Below are 19,308 nucleotides of genomic sequence, written 5' to 3'. Positions count from 1 at the left end.
CTATCCTTCTCAAACTATTCCAAAATATAACAGAGAGAGGAATACTCCCAAACTTATTCTACGAGGCCACCATCACCCTGATACCAAAACCAGACAAAGGTGTCACAAAAAAAGAAAACTACAGGCCAATATCTCTGATGAACAAAAACGCAAAAATCCTCAACAAAATACTAGCAAACAGAATCCAACAGCACATTAAAAGGATCACACAGGGGGCTTCCCTGGTGGTGCAGTGGTTGAGAGTCTGCCTGCTGATGCAGGGGACATGGGTTTGTGCCCCGGTCCGGGAAGATCCCACATGCCACAGAGCAGCTAGGCCCGTGAGCCATGGCCGCTGAGCCTGCGCGTCCAGAGCCTGTGCTCCGTAACGGGAGAGGCCACAACAGTGAGAAGCCCGCGGGGAAAAAAAAAAAGATCATACAACATGATCTGGTAGGGTTTATCCCAGGAATGCAAGGATTCTTTAATATACGTAAATCAATCAGTGTGATACAGGATATTAACAAATTGAAGGATAGAAACCAGATGATAATCTCAACAGATGTAGAAAAAGCTTTTGACAAAATTCAACACTGATTTATTAAAAAACTCTCCAGAAAGTAGGCATAGAGGGAACCTACCTCAACATAATAAAGGCCATATATGACAAACCCACATCCAGCATTATTCTCAATAATGAAAAACTGAAACCATTTCCTCTAAGATCAGGAACAAGGTTATCCACTCTTACCACTATTATTCAACATAGTTTTGGAAATTTTAGCCCCAGCAATGAGACAAGAAAAAGAAATAAAAGGAATCCAAATCTGAAAAGAAGAAGTAAAGCTGTCACTGTTTGCAGATGAGATGATACTATACATAGAGAATCCTAAAGATGCTACCAGAAAACTACTAGAGCTAATCAATGAATTTGGTAACGTAGCAGGATACAAAATTAATGCACAGAAATCTCTTGCATTCCTATACATTAATGATGAAAAATCTGAAAGAGAAATTATGGAAAACTCTCATTTACCATTGCAACAAAAAGAATAAAATACCTCAGAACAAACCTACCTAAAGAAACAAAAGACCTGTATGCAGAAAATATAAGACACTGATGAAGGAAATTAAAGATGATACAAACAGATGGAGAGATATATTATGTTCTTGGATTGGAAGAATCAACATTGTGAAAATGACTATACTACCCAAAGCAATCTACAAATTCAGTGCAATCCCTATCAAACTACCAAAGTCATTTTTCACAGAACTAGAACAAAAAATTTCACAATTTGTACAGAAACACAAAAGACCCTGAATAGCCAAAGCAATCTTGAGAAAGAAAAATGGAGTTGGAGGAATCAGGCCCCCTGATTTCAGATTATACTACAAAGCTACAGTAATTAAGACAGTATGGTATTGGCACAAAAACAGAAATATTGATCAATGGAACAGGATAGAAAGCTCAGAGGTAAACCCACGCACATATGGTCACCTTATCTTTGATAAAGGAGGCAAGACTATATAATGGAGAAAGGACATCTTCTTCAATAAGTGGTGCTGGGAAAACTGGACAGCTACATGTAAAAGAATGGACTTAGAATGCTCCCTAACACCATACACAAAAATAAACTCAAAATGGATTAGAACCATAAATGTAAGTCCAGACATTATCAAACTTTTAGAGGAAAACATAGGCAGCATACTCTATAACATAAATCACAGCAAGATCCTTTTTGACCCACCTCCTAGAGAAATGGGAATAAAAACAAAAATAAACAAACAGGACCTAATGAAACTTCAAAGCTTTCGCACCGCAAAGGAAACCATAAACAAGATGAAAAGACAACCCTCAGAATGGGAGAAAATATTTGCAAATGAAGCAACTGGCAAAGGATTAATCGCCAACATATACAAGCAGCTCATGCAGTTCAATATCAAAAAAGCAAACAACCCAATCCAGAAATGGGCAGAAGACCTAAATAGACATTTCTCCAAAGAAGATATACGGATTGCCAACAAACACATTAAAAGATCCTCAATATCACTAATCATTAGAGAAATGCAAATCAAAACTACAATGAGGTATCACCTCACACCTGTCAGAATGGCCATTATCAAAAAATCTACAAGCAACATGTGCTGGAGAGGGTGTGGAAAAAAGGGAACCCTCTTGCACTGTTGGTGGGAATGTAAATTGATACAGCCACTATGGAGAACAGTATGGAGGTTCGTTTAAAAACTAAAAATAGAACTACCATATGACCCAGCAATCCCACTACTGGGCATATACACTGATAAAACCATAATTCCAAAAGAGTCATGTACCACAATGTTCATTGCAGCTCTATTTACAATAACCAGGACATGGAAGCAACCTAAATGTCCGTTGACAGATGAATGGATAAAGAAGATGTTGCTCATATATACAATGGTATATTACTCAGCCATAAAAAGAAATGAAATTGAGTTATTTGTAGTGAGGTGGATGGACCTAGGGTCTGTCATACAGAGTGAAGTAAGTCAGAAAGAGAAAAACAAATACTGTATGCTAACACATATATGTGGAATCTAAAAAAAAATGGTTCTGATGAACCTAGGGGCAGGACAGGAATAAAGACACAGGTGTAGAGATGAACATGCTGACACGGGGAGGGGGAAGGGTAAGCTGGGATGTAGTGAGAGAGTAGCACTGACATATATTCACTACCAGATGTAAAATAGACAGCTAGTGGGAAGCAGCTGAATAGCACAGGGAGATCAGCTTGGTGCTTTGTGACCACCTAGAGGGGTGGGATAAGGAGGGTGGGAGGGATACTCAAGACGGAGGGGATATGGGGATATACGTATGCTTATAGCTGATTCACTTTGTTGTACAGCAGAAATTAACACAATACTGTAAAGCAATTATGCTTTAATAAAGATGTTAAAAAAAAAAAAAAAAGCCTTAGGCCTTAGAGGAGCAGGAAGGATTTGAGTTGCATCAGAGGAAAATGTCTGGCTTCTAATGGGAGAAAAGGTTTCCCAGGTGTGCGGGTCATGGTGGGCTTGCTCTGAGACCCATTTCTCACCTTTCTGCTGCTCTGCTTTGCATGTCAAGGTTGACCCCTGCAGACGCTGCTCCCAGGCTCTTCTACTCATCTGGTTTGTCCAGGGTGTGGCACAGACATTGTGGTGGGGGCGTGAGGGGAGGGAGGCATCAGGACATTTCTTCCTCTTTTCTCTCTGCTCTGGTGGCAACCCTGACAGCAGCTGCATCGGCTCCAAGGTTCTAATGCCCAGCAGGTGTCACCCCTGATTCCAACAGCATCTGGGCTCCCCCTTTTGTCCCTTTGTCCCTGTAGCTTTACAGGTTGACTGGTTGTCTCCTGATGGCCCTGGAATTTTTCTATCCTTTGTAACTTGTTCTCCTTAAATGCCTTCAGTGTGGTGTAAGTTCCATTTTCCTGACTGGATACTGACTGATGCCCTGAAGTTGTCAGGAGGGCCCACAAGGAAGGAGAGGTGTGAATGGGTCCTGGGTTGAAGGAAGCAGAGCTGAAGGACCCGTATGGACCAGGTAGGAGTTTCTTTAAGGCACTGTCTGGCCTCCACTTGAGCAGCCATGCAAGCAAGCACCATGGATGCAGCATCTAGGATCTGGGGGAATCGTGGCCTCAGATGGTTAGTTGTCCTTACCTTTGGCAACTGGCAAAGACTCCTCTTGGCTAGTAGCAGCAGTGACATTGTTTTTGACCCCAAACTTGGCTGTATGTAGACAACCCCCATTCAAGACTTTCAGGACACTCCTAAGTCCTCAAGACGGAGGATGGAGTCTAAGTTTTTCATATACCGCTTAGCCCAGGCCCCATAAAGTAAGAACATTTGCATCTCAATTTGCCTTCTATTCAAGAAGTTAGAAAGTTAAAGCTGGAAAGTACCTTAGACACCATCTAATCCAAAATTTTCATTTTGCAAATAAGGGTATTGAGGATCAGGGAGGGGTTCTTGGCTGCCCAAGAACTCTTAGCTCGTCTTGCATCTACTACATTTTGGTGAATATTAGCATCTTTTATGGAGAATCTCCACTGGTACCTTTTACACCGTGCATAATTGCATATATTCTAAAATTTAGATTATTTTGTGTTTGAGAGTTGAAAGCAGCTACTGAACAGAAGCTTGCATGTGCCTATATCTTTATCAATTCATGCATATTCGGTAGCATAAAAATGTCAAAAATCTATTTGGGGGTTCTGCAAAAGAGAACTCTTTCCGGAATGACACTTGAACTGCTAAATATCATCTCAAATCTCATTTGGGGGGCTATAACCTTCTAAAAGCCTGGCGCAAGACTAAAGTGGATTAAGGTTGAAATTTTCCGGAGGCTTTGTCTCAGATCAGTGAAGTACTTCTAATCACTTTCTATCACTATCAAAACCAGAAGAGCTTCTGAATCTCATGGTCCACTGTTATTATTGAGAAGAATTGTGTACCAGGGTTGAGAGAATAATTGCTGACCAGAATTCCTGTTATCAAAACAAATTTAGAAGGAAAATAAAAATCTGCATCCTTGACTTTATGTTGCTGGGTCATTTTTTAGAGAAGGATAGGGACTCCTAATTACTTTGTTCTTTCTCCCTCTGGTTTTCTAAAGGAGAAAATAAATTCCAAGAACTCAGTGTTGAAGGTTTCAACTGCTTTGTGTTTAAGATCACAAGTAATGTGTCTGAATAGTTGGAAGACACACTTATTTTGCCACACTTTCCCCTCCCCCAGGAATGAATTTATCTTTAATAAGGTAATGGGGCCAGGCCTAGGTAGATTATCTGTGAGAGGATTTCACAAGTAAATGCAAAACCAAGATCATCTCTATTCCATTCCTTGTGAAATTCCAAGCAGCATGACTAAGGACTCAGGCATAAAAGTTTAGAATCTGTGTCTTTGCATGAATTTAATCATCTCCATCAGAATCCTTAAGGAATTACAATAACAGTGATTCATTCATAATTCACAATTTCCATTATCTTCTTTCTACATCTAGTGGGGGGGGGTAAAATTTATGGCTTCATTTACATTGTGTTCTATGAATAATAGAAGAAATACAGTAAAGACCCATGGAAATGTTCTTGCTGCCGACGCGGTTTGGAGCACATCTGCATCACAATAGCCTCCTCGTCTTTGTACACTGCAGGATCCGCCAAGCTTGCAGCTGCGAAGGGTACATTTCAAAGGGGCCATTCTCATTATACGGAGTCTTCTCTTTCTTTGAACTTCAAAGCAGAAGGAGGAGACCTTAAATGATATTGGGTAGGTAAGTGGTGAAATTGTAACTTCAGGTAGAAAATATCTTCAATTATGTGTATGGGGGAAACACAGCCATTCAGCAGAGCAAATATGTTTGCTCAGAGTGATATCTGGTTGGCAGGCAGGAACACATTTAATCTTAAGATTGCTTTGAGCCATTGGGGCCTTAAAGATAATCTGGCTCAAAGCCCTCCTTTTGCAAATGGGAAAACCGAGGCGTAGAGAAAGAAAGTGACTTATTCAAGGTCATATAGTAGAAGGAGGGCCAGTCAGACCTCTTATTCCTGGTCCAGTGTTCTTTCCAGGAGACCACACTACCTTTGTTTTAAACACAAAGTACCTGGCTTTGTGACATAGCAATAAAGCTAGAAGTAATCCTCTTGGTGAGTGATTTTCAAACAGGGAGCAAAGATGTTTTCAAGGATGTCCCCCCTAAATAATAATCTCTCTCAATTGAAAATCTTCACTGAAAAACATTTTGAGATTTGAAGAAAGAAATTTATCATACTTTTGTGATTAAGTAAATCTCATTTTTCTTCTCCCAAGGAATGACAATAAAGCTGATGAAAACTTTGCGATGTTCAGATTTCTCCCCCTGGTGTCTAGTAGAAGCCCAGTGCAATACTTTATTACTACTCCATCGGCGAAAGAATAAAAACCCACCCATCTATTTACAGAATGGTCTGTCCTTTGAATCAGTAGCTTTCCAGCGACCATATTGGAAAATGACCTAGCCAAGCCAAACTCCATTCACATAGCAGACGTTTAATGAGGTTTTTTTGTTGAAAAGATTAAATTAAAAAAAAATGTGCATTATTTGTAGTTAGTTGGACGCTATAAAGAATTGTTTCTAAAGCCTATCATATTCATCACTCTCTTTTCTGTGCAATGCTTCCTACTTTCCCATTCTTCATCTTTTCCTATTTTGTTTTTAAAGAAAACACAAATCACAGAAAATCAGTATCTCTATAAAGGCATTGGGAAGGATCTCTTGTTTCTTGCAGGTCTCACATAGCACATTCTGTCTCTAATTTTATTAAGGTAATTCAGATATGTTAGTAGGGAGGCCTTTTGTAGCTGGAGAGGGCAGCTGATATTAGTAGGCAAAACACATACAAATTCAACAGGGCAATGATTCACAGATGCATATTCTCTGTGATCCAACATGTCTAATACATTTAGTCATGCACAATAAAAACCAAACAAAAGAATTAACCATTGGCCTTTCGCTGCCTGCTTCCCACCCCAAGCTTGAAGGAATTCCTCCAGTTATGCACACCAAAAACAAAATAATGTGTCTCCCATCTCCGCTCACCCTTCCCCCCCACTTAAGTAAGATAACTCAAAGTACATTTGTTATAGATAAGAAAAAGAAAAAAAAAAAAGAGTAGATCGCTTTGTTTACCTTCTTGTGCTAAAGGCTTGCACTGCCCTATTCCGGAAGTGTAATTTGGCTGCAAGCTGATCTCATTCTATAAAGACAATTCTAGTATGTTCTGACAGAGAAGTCACAAACTTGAATTTCTGGTTTACAGAGTAACCAAGATCCAGTCTATTGCCCATTTCAAAAGCTTACGAGCTAAACTAAATTCAGCCTGATTGAGATTCTCCTTCAGTTCTAGGGTAAAAGCACACCACCCACCTAATTTGTAAGTGTCTGCTTTGTACACACTAGGCTGTTATTCATTCAGTTAAGAATAAGATCTGTTTACTGAGCATAGGACAAAGACCAGATTTCCTGATTTTGACTTGGACAACTCGAGGATTCTAAGAACCTGACAGTCTACTGTAGCTCTCTCCTTCCCATAAACTTTTCCCCTCCTGCCCCACCATAATGGGTTGGTGGGAAATTAAATTAATATGTACTTTGTTTCCGGACCTTGGTTCTCTTTCAACTGGTCACAGAGACTCAAGTTCTGTCTGTTTAATTCTACTCTACAGTTCCCTTCTGAAAGAGACATGGATGTATAATAAAACTATTAGCTTGATTTTATTGGAGCAAAGAGAGAGAGTTTCTTCTTTGTGAGGCTACAGCACAAACTTTGTTTTTCTCTGGGCAATTGCCTTTTTATTCTACTTTATTTTATGTGTGTACGTATTTATTTTGGGCGATGTAGTTTAGAGCAAGCAAGAGAAGACTTGTAGTTATTGCCTGAGAAGTCCTTGTAAAATTGGCACTTTGGAGGCTTAAGGGTAGACGTAGAACGTCCAGACAGAAAACCTGGCAATCGTGCTGTTTCTAGGTCACTGGTTTTTAACGTGGGGACATTTGGTCTGCCATGGGACATCTGGCAATGTCTGGAGACACCTCTGATTGTCACAGCTGGAAAGCAGGGATGCTGCAACACATTGTACCATGCACAGGACAGCCCTCACCACAATGAATTATCCTGCCCCAAATGTCAATCATGCCAAGGTTGAGAAACCCTGCTCTAGATCGAGTCTTACCTAGAATATTGTATCTGGTTCTGAGTCTAACACTTTAATCAAAATCTTGCCTATCTGGAGCTTGTCCCAGGAGGGTGGCTGAAAGGTGGGGTACTTGAAATGGTATCAGACAAGATAAGGGGAAAGGAACCAAGACTGTTGAATCCAGAGAAAGGGAGGCTCAGGAAGCCTGGAAGTTTGTTCTGCTACTTAATAGACCAAACTGAATGGACTCCACTGGGACAGGGGTTTTGGCTTAACATAGGAAAGCCATTTCTTTTTTTAAAAATGTTTTTAATTTTTATTGAAATATACTTGATTTACAATGTTGTGTTAGTTGTTGTGTTAGTTTCAGGTACACAGCAAAGTGATTCAGTTATACATGTGTATGTGTATAAAAATATATATATTGTTTTTTTACATTCTCTTCCATTATAGGTTATTACAAGATATTAAATATAGTTCCCTGTGCTATACAGTAGGTCCTTGTTGGTTATCTATTTTATATATAGTAGTGGGTATATTTTAATCCCAAACTCCTAATTTATCCACCCCCCCCTTTCCCCTTTGGTAACCATACGTTTGTTTTCTATGTCTGTGAGTCTATTTCTGTTTTGTAAATAAGTATATTTGTACCATTTTTTTTGGATTCTACATATAAATATTTGTCTTTCTGTGACTGGCTTACTTCACTTAGTATGAGAATCTCTAGTTGCACTCATGTTGCTGCAAATGACATTATTTCACTCTTTTTTAGGGCTGAGTAATATTCCATTGTATATATATATATACCACATCTACTTTATCCATTCATCTGTCCATGGACACTTAGGTTTGGAAGCCATTTCTAACAATCAAAGTTACCAGGGGTAGAAGAGGCTCCCTTGTGAAATAGTGAGTTCCTTGTTACTAGTCAAAATGAAGTAGACCCGCTAGAATGTAAGTTCCCTGAGAGCAGCCAGAGTGCCCATCTTCCTCACCACTGTATCCCCCAGGGACTGGCACAGAACTCAAGATAGAGTAAATACCTAATAAATGGCTATTGAATGAGTGGTACTTTAATTATTTGGCAAAGATATTGTAGAGGACATTCAAGGATGGGAAGACTCTATTTTTATTTTTGGTTTGGTGTCATATCACTTAGCTAAATCCCAGGAAAAATAGTAGCTAAACTTTAAGGCCACAGTAACTAGAACTGAGAGCTAGCAGAACCCAGTAAAATAATTTAAAGCTACATTCTGGGAATTCCTCTTCAGAGACTCTGAATCCATATATAACCGTGCATTGCCATGAAAGGTATGTCCCACTTTCAACAGCTCCAACCCAGTAGATAATCTATAGGGTATATATTTTGAACTTTTTATTAAAGTGTGACATACAGATGGGGAAGTGCACAGGAGACAAGGCTATAGCTTGTTGAACTCATTGATTTATTTCATTTATTTTTTTTTCCAGCTTTATTGAAATGTATTTGACATATAACATTGTGTGAGATTAAGGTGTACAATGTGAGGATTTGATGCACATTTATACTGCAAAATGATTATGTCTCTAAGGTTAGGTGACATGCCTATCACCTCACATAATTACACATTTTTTTGTGGTGATAAAATTTAACATTTACACTTCTAGCAACTTTTGTATTCAGTACAGTATAGTTAACTGTAGTCATCATGCTGTTACCTCCCAGAGCTTGTTCATCTTATAACTGGAAGTTTATAATCTTTGACTACACAGATTGTTGAATTTTCACAAGCTGAACATAGCCTTGCCTCTAATACCTAGACCGAGAAACTTGAACATTCAAGCCCCCAAGCCCCCATTTGTGTTCCCTTCTAATTACCATCCCCCAAAGGAAGCCACTATTCTGACTTCTAAAAGCATTGAATAGTTGCACCTATTTTTGTACTTTTGAATCTATTTCGTATTGCTGTCCTCAAAACCACCACAACAAACCAACAATGAAGTATTATTTCTCATGAATCTGTGGGTTGGCTTGGCGGTCCCTCTGCAGGTCGTTTCTGGACCCATCGTGCAACCGTATTCAGCTGGAATGGAAGGTTTGAGACAGCCTTCACATTTGGCAATTAGCTGTCAGCTGAGGCATCTTGCATCTCCTCCACATGGGCTCGCATCCTCCCGAAGGCTAGACTGGCTTATGTGGCAATCTCAGAGCATTGTTCCAAGAGGGTGAAAGTAAAAGCTACAAGACATCTTGAGGTCTAGACTCTGGAACTCTGACAGGCATACACTGTCGCACCTGCCACATGGTCAACCCAAATTCGAGAGGTGGGGAAATAGATTCCACCTTTGGATGGGAGGAGGTAGTAAATACTGTGGCCATGCTTTTAAAACGATCACAATATCTTTTGGTGACTGTTTTACTCATTTCTTTTGTTGCTGAGTCACAGGCTGGTAGATATTGCCAAACAGTTTTCCAAAGTAGTTGCCCAATTTCTACCCCCATCAGCATGTCTGAATTTGGGTTTCTCCACACCTTTGCCAAAACTGGGTGTTTTAGAAGACCATTATATTTTGTAAAGATTCTTTTCTAATTGAATCGATTTGAAGGTACATCCAAATAGTCAATTACCCTATAAAGGTTCTTTTCTAATTGAGTCGATGTGAAGGTACATCCAAGTAGTCAATTACTCTAATACACAAATTTAAACTTCATTTTCAAAATGAATTTTGTATGCAACGAAAAATAAAAAAATCTCCCCCAAACACTCCATCCTCTTCTGGATAGAGCAAAACATCTATATGCTTCTCTGCTGGGGTAAAGAATACATCCACACTTTTTTTTTTTCTTTTCCAGTTATAGGCATTATTGTCTCTTCAGTCTTTGAGAAGATCCTAGATACCTCAGGTCACTCTTTTAGCCTAGGTATAAAGTGATGAAAGATCCAGAAGTGTCCATTTAGAAAAAAAAAAAAGGAAGAAAGAAAGAGAGAAGGAGAGGAAAAAAGGAAGAAAGAAGGGCTTTCTAACTGAAGCGTTCGCAGTCCACACCATCAGTCTCTGTGTGTAGCCAGGCATGAGTATTGGTCCACAAACTCTGATGCATGGGAAATAAGTTATTTTTCCATAACTTGCCTGTTGAACTTCCATTCTGAGAGGGATGGTGGAGGGTGGGACACAATCTCAGTCAATTCAGGGTCTATTCCACTTGACCCTGCATGCTCCTCCTGGATTGTATCTAGTTTCTGGGGTCCTTACTCATGTTACAGTTTTGTAGAGGAGAGGTATTGAGTCCTGGACCTGCAAATCGCCCTGCTGACATTTGCTGAAATGGTCCCATCTGGCCTGGGTCATTGATCCAGGCTGCTGTGTTGTCCTTCACTTCTGAAAGCCCAGCCTTTCTAGCTTTAATCTTTGTCAGCTATTTCTGCATCCCATTTGGGATCATGAAAAATACTTGGCTGCTTTCCTGTTCCACTCTGAGGTCAAGGGCAACTTGCTGGGTTTGTCCAAAGCCCTTCACTGGGGAGACACTTATTTTATTCCCACAATGCTTTGGGCTGCAGGCAACCCCATTGGGACCCCTCCTTGTCTCATGGGACACTTCTCCTCTGCTTGATGACTGCCTCTCTTGGCATCTGTTGTCCCTCGAACCTACTGGACTCAGACTGGGGAGTGTGGGGGGGGAGGGCAGGGTGAGTTTGAGGGGCTACAGTGGACCATATCCTTTCTTGCATCCTGAGTTCCAAAAGCACTGAGAAGGGTAAGCAGATGGAGACTATAATTCATACATTTACTCAGATAAGTACTTCTTGAGCACTACCACGTGTGAAGGAAAGCTGGTATCTGAGAATGTGACTTAGGTCTGAGTCAACAAGGAACTTACACACTGTCATGGTCAGTTTTATGTACCCACTTGACTAGGCCTATAGTACAGTTATTCAGTCAAACACCAATCTAGGTGTTGCTGTGAAGGTATTTTGCAGATGTGATTAACATGTATAATCAGTGCACTTTATGAAAAGGAGATTATCCTGGATAATCTGGGTGGGCCTGATCTAATCAGTTGAAAGGACTTTAAGAGCAAAACTGAGGGTTCCCTGAGGAAGGAGCAATTAAGCCCATGGATGACAGCATCAGCTCCTGTTCCAGAGTTCCCAGCATGCCCGGGTAGCCTGCCCTATGAATTTTGGATTTGTCTAGCCAGTTCCCACAATTGCATAAGCCAATCCCTTGTAATAAATCTCTTCCTGGTGGAACCCTGATAGATACACACAGTTACACACTAGTCCCAGGCAGCCCTGGCCTTTAGAGCAAGTGGGGAAGATGCATCTGGCAGACAACTAGCATACAAAAATGAAAGAGAGAGGAGGAGTGACAACTACGCATTTCCGATTTCTTCTCCCCACATTCCCCCATCTGGAGCTGGGGGGTAGGGGGCCAGAGACAGGCCAGGAGTCTTATGCTAAAGCAGATTCCTTCTCATGGAAGAAAACATTACAAGTCTCTCTCGCTCCCTCAAACACCTGATGAAAAGCAAAGATGATCAGAAGCTGAGAGAGAAAATTTAATTTTACATGCTCACATTATAAAAAGTTTGAATATTAGGTCTGCCTTATTTTAGCAGCTGAAGTACCTTTGATGAAATTATTGACTTTGATCAAAATATTCACTGAAGGAGCTCAAATTTCAAAGTCTTCTTCGTTCACTCTCTAGCATTTTATTTAGAATGCTACTCATTATATTACAATCCAATAAGATGCCAATTGTAATCCAAACTTTCAAACTGTTGTTTAACTAAGCCCAAGACGTCCTAGTACAAATACATCATATTACCAACACTTGTGCAATGCATTTTAATTCAAATCTAGACCAGTTTTCATATAATGTCTGTTGACCATAGGGAACTTTAGATTACAGGGTCTAGAGTCACATCCATATTGTCTTTCTTTTTTATGTCTACATGATTTATGTACATTACACATTTGTGAGGTAATTAGAAATGAGGCTCCGGAGTCAGACAGGGCAAATTTTAAAATCCTAGTTATGCCTCTGGTTGGTTGTGCATCCTTTGGTAAATTAAGCTCTCTGAGCTTTGGTTCCCACATCTGTGAAATGGGGATAATAATTGTACTTTGCTCAGAGGGGGACTGTGAGGAATAAAGGAAATTATATATGTAAAGTGCTTCATGGGATGTCTGAGTAAAGACAACGTTTGGAATCCATGCATTTTACTCATTTACTTTTATTCTCTCCTGAAACACCACTAAACGGAATCTCAAACCTGCAGTGTGGAAAGCTGAAAATCAACCTGACTTAAACCACAGACCCAAAGGCTTGGAGTCAGGAACACAGATGGGGTGAGGCAGGGGATCAGAGGCCAGGAGGATAGGTTGAAAGTCTATTTCCGAACAGTTCTAGCCTCGAATCCTATCCTAGCTAGCTGCATAGTGTATAGCTAGACAACTGGCCCTTCCTCATCTCTGGATTGGGAGACCCCAGTCATACCTGAAGGGTTACCCTACTGAAAACCCAGGGTTTAAATGAATGACTGCATTCTAGCTGCTGCGACCCCCAACTCTCCCTTCACTCAGTTTCCGGAAGCAACATTCTGGCCTTTTCCCTTCCTAGGAGGTGGACAGAGTCCTTTTCTGGGGAATCTCATCTGATTTGTGGATGTTTTGCAAGGAAACAGTCCAGCCAGATCACCTAGTCAAGTTCGCAGTCAGTATGTCCCACTCAGAGCTTCTAATCTGTGTTTTCTCTCCACCACTCTTAAATACAGCAGACAATTGGATGACCAGACACAAGACAAAGCTTAAACATTGAACAAGAGAAACGAAAATGAGCAGCAACAATTAAACAAACAAACAAATAATAACAATCTGGAAAAAAAATGGAGACCAGGGCTTCCCTGGTGGCGCAGTAGTTGAGTCCGCCTGCCGATGCAGGGGACACGGGTTCGTGCCCCGGTCCGGGAAGATCTCACATACCGTGGAGCAGCTGGGCCCGTGAACCATGGCCGCTGACCTGTGCGTCCGGAGCCTGTGCTCCACAACGGGAGAGGCCACAACAGTGAGAGGCCCATGTACTGCAAAAAAAAAAAAAAAAAAAAAAGTGGAGACCATTCAGGGGAAACAAATTAAGAAAAAAAACCTTTTATCGTTGCATGCATAAAGCAAGAACAGGATGCTTTAAAAAAGGAACATTTAGAAAATAAAATAGAACTCTTGATAATTACAAGTGAGAACAGAAATGAGAAATTCAACAAGAGAGTCTGAGCATTAGGCAGAGGAAAAGATTAAGTCAAGAATATCTCCCGGAAAGTAGAGTAAAAAGTTGAAGTGATAGAGAGGAAGAAAAATTTGAGAACCAGTCTAGGAAGTACAATATCTGAATGACGGGAGCTCCAGAAAGAGAAGATGGAGGGAGAGACAACTGAACATTTCTCAGAAGAGAGGGGTGAGTTCCCAGATAGGGAGGGCAACTGAGTTATCAGCACATTGGATGGAAAAAGATTGACACCAGACCCACAGATCTCAGAATACTGGGGACAAAATAGAGAGAGAAAATTACTAGCCACACAAAACAGGACCAGGAATCAGAATGGTTTCAAGCTTCTCAATGGCCATAATGGATGCTGGAAGACAATGGAGAAATGCCTTCAGAACTTGAAAATAATTATTCCTACTTGGACATCTATACATAGCTGAACGTCAGGTATGAGAGTGGAATAAGGATGTTTTTAGTAAGCAATGTTTAAACAACTTTTATTTCCCACTGTCCTTTCTCAGGAAGCTACTGAAGGATCTGTTCCACCCAAAATAGGGAGAGGTAAAGGGAACACACAAGAAGATGTTTAGGGGACGTCCCAGGATAGGAGCTGTGCACCAGGCCTGGAGGGTAACAAATAGAGTTTGGAGCCTCTCAGCGGCCTCCAGGAAAGTTTGCTGCAAGAGTTGGAAATTGATGGAGTATCTGATCATCTAAATATTTTTAAAAGAGATTCAGACCAAAGAGAGTTTGGAGTTGAATTAGTGATAAGTTCACGGAAAACAGATACGAAAACAAGACAATTATTTCTAGGGAAACTAAAATTTGTAAGGGAAAGAAACATAATCTTTAGTTTGCTCATGACTCAGCTGTGAACAGCGTTTACACAGTTGTCATGTCAACACTGAAATGTAGATCTAGGAAAATCACAAACTAGTCGGGAAGTTGGGAGAAGGGAAAGTTATATTGGGAAGTGTGTGGTGAAGGGCAGGGGAATAAATAGAGGCTCGGTTGTCATTATGCATAGAAGGAGGTCAATGGATAATATCTAAGTAAAGAAGTGGTAATAAGGATATTGTTTCAAGATGTGAAGGTAAATACACAAATAATCTCATCAGAGAGTAGGACATGGTGGCCTCTGGGAAGACAGAAGTAAGGTGAAGGGGGAGAGTTGCTGAATTTTGCATAAACTGGTCCAACTCTTTAAGAATTTAGTGCATTTATATTTTTGATAAACATAAAATTTAAAAAAGTCTTAGCACTGTACCTGTTGTATAATGAGCCTTCAATAATTAGTTACCATTAATTTTATGATCCCTAGTGTGTCAGTGCTGAGCAGATGTGAAAGGAAGCAAGGAGAAACTTCCTTGATGCATAACAATTCCATCTCTGTGTTAGATCTGAGTTGTTTTCTTCATGATGGTCTAATTGTTGAATTTCAACGAAGATATGGAACCCTACAATACCTCGGGAAGTAAAAGGGAACAAGCAAAATCATATCATAGAGTTCCAGGTCTGTGTCCGGGCTGGTGTACTTCATCTACATGATTTCATTTATCCTCAAGACCACCCTATGCTATAAGTGTTGCCATTTCCATTTGACAGTTGAGGACAGTTAGTCTCTGAAGTAAAGTAAGTAAAATTGACCTTCATCATACAGTAAGAGGGGAGTGGATCTGGGAGTTGAGCCCGGCTTTAGGGCCCGTGCTCCCCTCTCGCCATTGCTCTTTACAGTATCAAAAGGTATATTCAGGCAAGATCTTGGAAGACTGTTTCATAATAGAATAATGAAGCAAGTCTGGGTCTTTGGAGGACAGGTGTAACTGGCCAGGTCTAACTATGTCTGTTTCCTCTTATCAAAAACCGGCCCCTGGGCTGGAAGCTGACCCTGCGGGCTGCCCTTCTGTTCTTGTGGTTTGCAGAGAACCCAAGTCTTGCCAGCTCCAGACCCACAGAACCAGTCCACTGTTTGCTTAATCTTTCAGATCCCTCCTGACAGAACACCCTGTTCTCCTTCCCTCCTGGTGATACAGTCTGAACGTAAACAGAGCCTTTCTTTTTCTTGTTCAAAATGTAGAGATGCAGTGGAAGCCAGCAGCTGGAATGAGAGGGTGGCTGTGGCCTAATTAACCCCCTGGAGAACAGGACGGTGGGGTGAGACCCTGAAAACAATGGTCCCACCTTCTGATTCTTCTGACCTCACCCAAGTCCAAGTGGTCAGAACTGGTGTAATGGGGACTACCAGTAACCTTAGTCATCCCTGCAGTTGCATTGGGATAGATGCCCATTGCAGAAAATTTGGAACATATGGCAAAGTACTGTATTAGTCGGAGGACACAAGGGGAAGCGATGATGGCACACTCACAACAGCTAAGAGGGTATGTTTACTGTATGGACTTTTTACAAAGGTGTGGTTAGGATTAAGGGAACCCAACAAAGAATGGTGAAGCACGCAAGGCCAACAACAGGAAGGAACTATTACCACCTGTAAGCCTCAAGGGGCTTCGTGAGGGATAGTTCACCAGATCCTGGAGAGTTATAGGTATAATAGAGAGCTTTCGACAGAGCTGGTGGAGGGACACCGTCCATCCCAGCCTCTACTGACAAAGAGTGAGTTCCTGGAATAAATACCCCAGTTTCACTCTCCTCCTACCCTCTGATCACCTGCTGGTGTCTTCCCTTGGTTGAACCCAACTAGAAGCCACAGAACAAGGAAATAGTTTAATGTAGTCCATAAAGGTCAATCTCCAGGGACACAGGGCAGGGTGGAGATGGGTGAAGAATGGATTTGGAGGGGCGAAAAACAAGAGACCATCCAACAGAGGTATAAAAAAGTAAAACAAGGGTCACCCATGATCCCCACCTTGTGTAACTTGGGTGCCCGCCCTCTTAACTGTGCCTTGGCGATTGCTTTGGCTACCCTCCTCTCTTTGTGTGTCTTTGCCACACTGTAGATCCAGTGCTCCAAATGGTGCCAACTCTTCTCAAGGAGACGTGCACTCATAGTGAGTATATTTTTATTGTGAAGACATCTGCACCCTCTTGCCAGCCAAAAATAACATATGGAAACGTTTCCCACATTTTCACCAGGGGGCACTCACTCCTTTCCCGTGGATGGCTAGCAATGTTTTTTTGGAAGTATTTGCTGGCCAAAATAGAATCCCTTTTGTAGCCATGGTGAATGCTGGAATCAGCTCTGTCCTGAAGTAATTTCTGGCCAAACAATGTTTCTGTTTAAAATAATATGACTGGACTCAGATTATGCCTTCTTAGTAAATGTTTAGATCTAACTTGCATGTTCCATTTGGAAAGCGCTTTGGGTCTAAACACTGCCTTACTCTCTTCTCCCACTGAAATGAACAAAACCTAGGAGACATTGAGAAGATAATTCACATGCTTAATTTGCAGGTATACTTTTCAGAGCCGAAAGCCCACCAATCAAAGCACGTGAGCAAACCCTCTCTTTGGGGACTGCCTTTGTAACCCATCCTCATGATTCATCCTGGTGGATAAATGGAGGCTTCCTGGGGGAAACATGTTTTCTCAAGTATAAATTCTCCCAAACGGAAAGGCATTTGTTTGGTGTCATATCAATCCTATTTAGCTATTAGGTATGAAAGTGACATACTCTTTGTCAAAGGAGCCATGCAGATGGTTGAGTAATAAAGCAATGTTTGGGAGTGGGTGGGAGGCCTCAGATACACATTTCTAAGAATCTTCTTAAAAGGGCAGATCATGTTTGAGACGACGAAAATAATTACAGCTCTCTGATTCTTTTTACATGAGCATTATATTATGATGTAAATATAAAAGAAATATAAAGGGAAATATAAAGCTATATTAAAATGTGTAGAATGGACAGTGATAGGACAATGATAGGAAAAATTGGCTATTTTTCTATTGGAGTCTTGTTATAGAGACTATATGGTCTATCACTAAATGGATCAGTCAAAGGGATAGATTAAATTTGGCTTCTCCTGATAAAAAAAGCTTACCCTTAAATCTGGAGACTGTAGCACGGAATGAATAAGAACAAAAATTTTGGCATAAAATCAATCTGGGTTTGAATCCTGGCTCCACCATTTCTTATCTCTGAGACCTTGGGAAAGTTATTTAACCCCACTGAGCCTTAGTTTTCTAATGTATACAATGGGGCGCAGTACGGTATCTACTTAATAGGACTGATGTCAAGATTAAAAAATCACCACCAGTTAAGTAAGTGTCTGGCACATAAAAACACTTAGTACTCAATGGATATTATCATTATTTTTATAATAAAACAATCACATTAGAAATTTAGAGATAATACATAATAAAGAAATCATCACATGGGTTGAAATAATTCATTGCTGGACTTTTTTTCCCCCAATTAACTTCAGTAGCCAGCCATGGTAGTGCTAATTAGTTATTTAAAAAACAACAGCTGTTTGAGTGGATTTAGTGTCATAAAACATAGGCTCCTAGAGCTGGGAGGACTAACAGATTCATCTCATCCAAACTTCTTTTAAGATGAAGGGGATTATTTTAAAAATCTTCAAAGTAAAGCTGGTTTGTTTGCATAGCCATAAATTGAAAGTATAGGCAAATAATTGCAGTTCCTTATGGATTTAAAAACTGTAATTTATGTGTTACCTCTTTCCTGAAAAATCAGTGAGAGGAAGAGTGATTTCTTTTTATTTGCTATATCCCAGCTGACTATTAAGTTTATTTTCACTGCTTTCTGTAGACTTTTGAAACATGCCCAGGATTCTCTTATTTTAGGTTTTAATGGAAACTGAAAAATGAAATTTGATTAAGGAATTCTTTTATGGAGCACAGAGAATAAGCTGAGAATATCAAATTTATCAGGACCATCAATACTGGCTGATCAATCTGTTTAAAGAGCGTTTATTCATTTGAACATACTCTTGTCCTGCAGCATGTATTGAGAAGAGCAAGGTTTTTCTGGGTTTTGCCCAGTTGATGGTCATGCTTTTTTGTGCCTTTGTATGGGACAGGCAAAAGCACACTGGCCCAGATGGTCTCATCTTAAATAGATATGAAACCTGGTCTTGCTTGTTTTTTGTATTAGTAAAGCAAGAAGAAAAAAATAGACTGGTCTGAGGCTGATTTTTGTCTTCAATATGACCTACTATGTCCAAGGTTTCACACAGTCTAATCCCGTTTGACCTTTCAACTTAGCTTTTTTTAAAAAATTATTTATTTATTTGGCTGCACCTGGTCTTAGTTGCAGAGTGTGGGATCTTTAGTTGCAGAATGTGGGATCTTTCGTTGTGGCGTGCGGACTCTTGGTTGTGGCATGTGGGATCTAGAACCCAGGCCCCCTGCATTGAGAGTGCAGAGTCTTAACCACTGGACCACCAGGGAAGATCTCCAACTTAG

This window comes from Phocoena phocoena, chromosome 20, assembly GCF_963924675.1.
Source record: "Phocoena phocoena chromosome 20, mPhoPho1.1, whole genome shotgun sequence".
Lineage (NCBI taxonomy): Eukaryota > Metazoa > Chordata > Mammalia > Artiodactyla > Phocoenidae > Phocoena > Phocoena phocoena.
Note: the sequence above shows the minus strand (reverse complement) of the source record.